Below are 6,000 nucleotides of genomic sequence, written 5' to 3' on the forward strand. Positions count from 1 at the left end.
TCATTAGCATAATAGGCCACACCCAACAGCAGAAACTCATTAGGATTGGCTACATTAGGGGTGTGTGGCCTAACATGCAAAGGAGTTCCTGCTACAAAAAAAGCCCTGGGTTTTGACAACAAGGTAAACAGAATAAGAAGCAAAAGGTGGGTGTGGCTGGATGACCACACTTCTGGTAACATGGGGATGTGGCCTAATATGCTAATGGGCTGTGCTGTCAAGGGTGTGGCCTAATATGCTAATGAGTTCCTGCTGGGCTTTTTCTACAAAAAAAGCCATGGCCATGTCCCTCAGGTCCCTGCTTTACTCCTGTTCTCCAGAGCTTTGGTAATGCTCTCAACTTATACAGTAGCATGTTTTCTCAAGTAAATTGTGTTTATTGCAAAACTTCCCCTGTCCTCCGGATCTGGAGAGGAATTTGTAACAGTTGGTGGCCCACTTCTTCCAACATTAATAACTCCTCTGGGGAATTAGCCTGGAAGAATCAAGCTACAAATAGCCAATCTTGTTCATGTTGTTTTGATAGAACGGTTGAGTAAAAATGCTATATCTTGGCAGCAAAACAGAAGTGCGCATTCAGGAATATGGGGACACCCATGACAGTAACACTAGAGGGCTCTCTGGCAGCAGCTAATAAGCTTAATGCCTCTCAGAAAAAACGGCTGTTGCTTAGTTGCTTGTCATTGCTTATAGGCAATAACAAGCTTGTCCTATGCATGTTTACTTGGATGTAATCCTGGAGAACAGGGTGCAGCTTTCTTCAAAATAAGGCGTAAGACTGACCACATATGAAGCAGCTGTCTTCATTAGGCTACTGCAGACCAGTCCGACTAAGCCTCTGAAACTATGTTTCTATTCATAGAACTTTGTTTCTGTTCATGCAAAATACAGGCCAAAGGAAGGGGCATTTCACCCCCTCCTCTCCTCTCTGTGAAATGGGTAAAGTGTCATTGGTCCAGCTAACTTTGGTATTGTCTCTTCTGATGCTCCAGGTTCTCAGGCAAACAGAGCCCCCCCCCCCCCATACTTACTACCCAAGAGCCCTGGGCTGGAGATGCCAGGGACTAAACTATGTACGCACCTTCTGTGTACATCATGGACGCTCTACTGCTGAGCCACAGCCTCTCCGCTTAAAAACTGGTGGACAGTTCAAAATGAACAGTGAGCAAATGTGTACTCGACTACGTACCTGGTCCCTTGCCGCTATTCAGCCCCTTTCTAACCTCATATATGTTGCCGGTCTGAGGAGCAGAGATGTTTTGTTTTTTTAAAATAGATTAGTTCTGCAGTCTTCAGGATGCTGGCAATAGCTGATCTTGTGGCTTGTGTGGAGCTGCAGAATGTGCTTAAACCTGGATGTAAAACCTGTATGAAACTGAGCACAAAAAAGCCATTTTTTCCCGTCACTTTAGGGTCATGGGAACCTTTTCCTCTCTTGCTTTGGGTCGCCCTTCTGCATCCACCACAAGGGTGCTTTCCACGGGGCAACTGAGCTGGCAAACGTTTCCTAACCAGCACAGACCAGTTTATATGTTACCCGATTAGGATAGTCGGTGTATTTCCCACACTTGCTCAGATCCCTGCCTTGAGACTTATCTCGGGGAAGACATTCGCATCTTGGTTTCCTCTTTGCCAGCAGCATTAACATTGTAGATTAACCTGTTCGTAAAAATCTGTTTGTGTGCTCTTGGGAACGAACTGCTCCTGGGGTGATAAAAGAGAAAGTAAACCACCCACGAAAAGGCTGTGTAAACCTGTAATAAAGGGACAGAGAAGAAGCATTTTCCAAAAAAGACATTAAGCCAGTCCCTCACAGTGTTCCTCTAAGCTGAGTTAGTGTGAGCTAGCTCACAGTTTTTTAGCCTCTGGCTCACACATTTTTGTCTTAGCTCAGGAAGGGTGGCTCCAGAGCAAACTATGTAGTAACCAGAACACCTGCTCACAACTTTAATGCCAGTAGCTTACAAAGTAGAATTTTGTAATATAAATTTTATTAGTTTTCTACACAGGACTCCACAGCTTAGAGGGAGCTTTGGATTCCCTCAGGTTGGTTCCACATCTCTATAGAGCAGACTTCTTTTTTTCCTGCTGTGGGCTAGGGTCCCCACCCAGTCTTAAAGCTTGTGGGCACCTTTGGAATTCTGATGCAGCATGGTGGGTCTGGTCACAAAACAGCTGCCACAGAAGGTGACGCAAGATACAAAAAGGCTGCCACAGCTTGCTTTAGTTACACAGTGAAGATCCTTGTGCTGTGGTGGCAGCTACTGCCAAAGCAACATTTTTTAAAAAATTGCATAGCCAATCAGAAGCCTTGCTGGGCAAAAGCCCCACCTGGCTCCACCCATTTTCTGAAAACACTTGGTGGGCCCCAGGAACAATGTTCCCTCTATGCTGTGGAGTCCTGTGAGCGAAAATTCTTCTTTGTGAGCTACTGGCATTAAAGTTGTGAGCAAGTGATTTGGCTACTGCATATATTAGTTTGCTGTGGAGCCATCCTTCCTGAGCTAAGACAAAAATATGTGAGCTGGAAGCTAAAAAACTGTGAGCTAGCTCACACTAACTCAGCTTAGAGGGAACACTGGCCAGGAATACTGTCAGCTGGAACCATGGTGCACATGGGCGCCATGTTGAGGCTCCTTGACTCGGGGGGCCACAGATCGTGCTCATCTTTGCTTGCATACTGAGAAAAGCTGTCGAAGGTTGACAGGTGAGTCCATATAGACGTAGGATTCCTCTATGGCTCTGACTACCCCTGGCCTTTTCTTTGCTGTGGTACGATTGCTGCTTAATTAATTATCATATGGCAGTGGGTGTAGTATAGCCAGGAGATGCAAAGATTGTCTGGTGAGCTAGGATTATTTTTTGGGCTGAGAGGACTGACTGACCCGAGGCCACCCAGCTGGCTTCAAGTGGAGGAGTGGGGAATTGAACCCAGTTCCCCCAGATTGGAATCTGCCGATATTAACCACTACACACACTTGTGCTCACACTTGGTGATGCTTGGATTGCATTTCCTGTTGGTCTGTTGACAACCCAGGTCCTGGCCTTGACACACGTCATAACTCTGGCTCCTCTTTTTCCTTATACGTGATTCTGCCATCATGTAACTTCCAGTTTGGTTAAGAATGGTGGACTCTAATCTGGAGTGCCGTGTTTGAGTCCCCACTCCTTCACTTGCAGGCAGATGGGTGGCCTTGGGTCAGTCACAGTTCTCTCAGAGCTCTCTCATCCCCACCTACCTCACAGGGTGTCTGTTGTGAGACTCTGAGTGAAGGGTGGGGTATAAATCCAACTGTTCTTCTTCCTGCCACATGCTTGCAGAGTCTCAGGCATGGCAGATCTCAGGTCTGGAAAGGGAGAAGGCCAGTACACCAAGGAGCTTGCGGGCCAGTTTTCTTAGGAGTCAAAGCCCTCTTCCGAACTCTGCCAGTTTCTTCATAGCTGGTGAAATACCCGCAGAGTGTGGTTGGATGGTGTGTGGTCCAGCACCCTTGCTGAAGCGAAGTCCGCTCGCTTTAGGGTTGCCAGGTCCTCCCAGGCCACTGGCAGGGGATGGAGAGGGGTTAGGATGACCAGTTCCAGTTGGGAAACTCCTGGAGATTTGGGGACAGAGCCTGGGGAGGACAGGGACCTCTGTTAGATCGCCGCTAACAAAGACTCAAGAGTGATTTCAGCAAAGTGATTCAGCTTTAATGAAGTAACGAACAACCACTCAAACGCATTCATAACCAGAACAGTTTAACATTGGGAGCTAGGCTCCTTTTAAACATTCCCGGGCTAACATAGCCACACCTATTTACAGATAACAACCAATAAGATTGTGTAGTTAGACCAATGAGAGTCTTTCCCTCTCTGAAGCCTGTACAGTTTCTGATTGGTCACTGTTAGAGGGCGACCAATGGCAATGCAGTTCAGTGGAGCCTTCATCCGGCTCAAGCTTTGCATGGGGAGTGAATGAGGGGATTCATGTAAGCAATTTCCAATACATTACAACCTCATTGGGGGGTACAGTGCCACAGAGTCCACCCTCCAAAGCATCCATTTTCTCCAGGGGAACTGATCTCTGTAGCCGGAAGGTGACCTGTAATTCTGCGGGATCCCCAGGTCCCACCTGGAGGCCGGCATCCCTAGCTTGCTGCCCGGAATGGGAGGATTGCCTAGGAATCCATATAAACTGCCTTAAGTTCTGTGGTGGGACGGAGAAATAAAAATACGATAGGAAAGCTGGGGGGTGGGTGGGTTATGAGCATGAGAGCATGTGTTGCCATGCCTCTTTATGCAAGACATGGCCTCCACACACAGGTAGGGTGGTCAAGCTCCAGGTGGGACCTGAAGATCTAATATTACAACTGTTCTCCAGCTGGGTGTTTTGGAGGTTGCTTTGGAGAGTAGACTCTATGGCATTATACCCCATTGTCAGCGGAGATCCCACCCCCCAAACCTGCCCTCTCCCCATAGGGTTGTCAGGTCTCCACGACATGCCAGCGGAGGGTGGGAGGGAGCCTTCCGGGAGTGGGGCAGGACTCTGCCCCAAACAGTGATATCACATGGCAACGTCCCCGCCTGGTGCAGTGACATCACGTGGAAGTGATGTCATCATGTCGGGGACATTGAGCAATGATGCTCTGGTTTGAGAGCAAGTAAAACCATAGAGTATTGCTCTCAAACCAGAGTTTTGCTGCGCAGCATCCCTGATGTGGTGATGTCACTTCCACGTGACATCATCGTGTCGAGGACGTCGCTACACAACGTTGCTGTTTGGGGGTGGGGTTTTCCCCACCAGCCAGCTGGTCAGCAGTGGGTAGAAGCCCCCAAAAGTGGGGGATCTGCTGCCTCTGCCTGGGGAATGGGAAACCTACCTCCCCAGGTTCCACCCCCAAATCCCTAAAGTCCTTAATTTCCTGAACCAGAGTTGGGAGCACAAATGCCGGCAGGCTCCTGACTCTTCCTTCTTGCCATTATAACATCAGCTGCACCACAGGGCAGGCCCCTGCTGTGCCAAAGTACAATTCCCAGGATTCCTGGGGTTTTGTTCCTATTGGCTAGTATCAGTTTTGGAGAACTGAACAAGATCCTCAGGCTCCCAGATGGGGAACCCGGGGGAGATTGCAAGTTTTGACTGACTGAGGTAGGCCGAGAAGAACAAAGTCTTCACACAAACTGAAGGAGAGTCAGATGTATTATTAGTACTAGCAGTAAAGCCCGTTGTGAAAGCAATACAACGGGATCTAGAAAGAGGCTCTGGGGCAGTGCTCTGGCTTTGGGCAAACAGTGTCAATTTGCTGTGGTGACCTCAGCAGGGTATAATGACAGAGTCCACTGTTTTCTCCAGAGGAACTGATCTCTGCTACCTGAAGAGCAGTTGTAATTGTGAGTGATCTGTAGCCCTCACCTGGAGATTGGCAGCAATTGTTACCCAGGACAAAATGGCTGGTTTGGAGGGTGGAGTCTATGGCATTCTACCTGTCTGAGGTCCCACCCCTCTGCAAACCCCACCCTCTCCAGGCTCCACCCCTCAAATCCCTAAGAATTTGTCAGCATGTAGTTGGCAACCCCATCTCCTTCCCAGCTAGCCATCAACCTACCATTATCTGCCCCTTTGACTTCAGCTGACTTCTGCCCTCCCTTCTGCAGAGCAGTTGTAATACTGAGTGCTCTCCAGCCCTCACCTGGAGATTGGCAACAATGGTTCCCTATGTGAGACTGACTGGTTTGGAGGGTGGAGTCTATGGCAGTGTACCTGTCTGAGGTCCCACCCCTCCTCAAACCTCACCCTCTTCAGGCTCCATCCCTCAAATCTCCAGGAATTTCCCATCTGGAGTTGGCAACCCTATCAGGACTGGCCCCAATGTGTTTTCTCCCAAAGGCCAAAGTAGGTGACAGGACCAAGCTTAGTTGCCTACCAACAGGCACTGAGGGGAATGTAGGGTTGCCAGCTCTAAGGAGGGAAATACCTGGAGGTTTGGGGGGTGGATTCTGTAGAGGGCAGCATGGGGGGGG

This window comes from Gekko japonicus, unplaced genomic scaffold, assembly GCF_001447785.1.
Source record: "Gekko japonicus isolate JY-2015 unplaced genomic scaffold, Gekko_japonicus_V1.1 scaffold2864, whole genome shotgun sequence".
NCBI lineage: Eukaryota > Metazoa > Chordata > Lepidosauria > Squamata > Gekkonidae > Gekko > Gekko japonicus.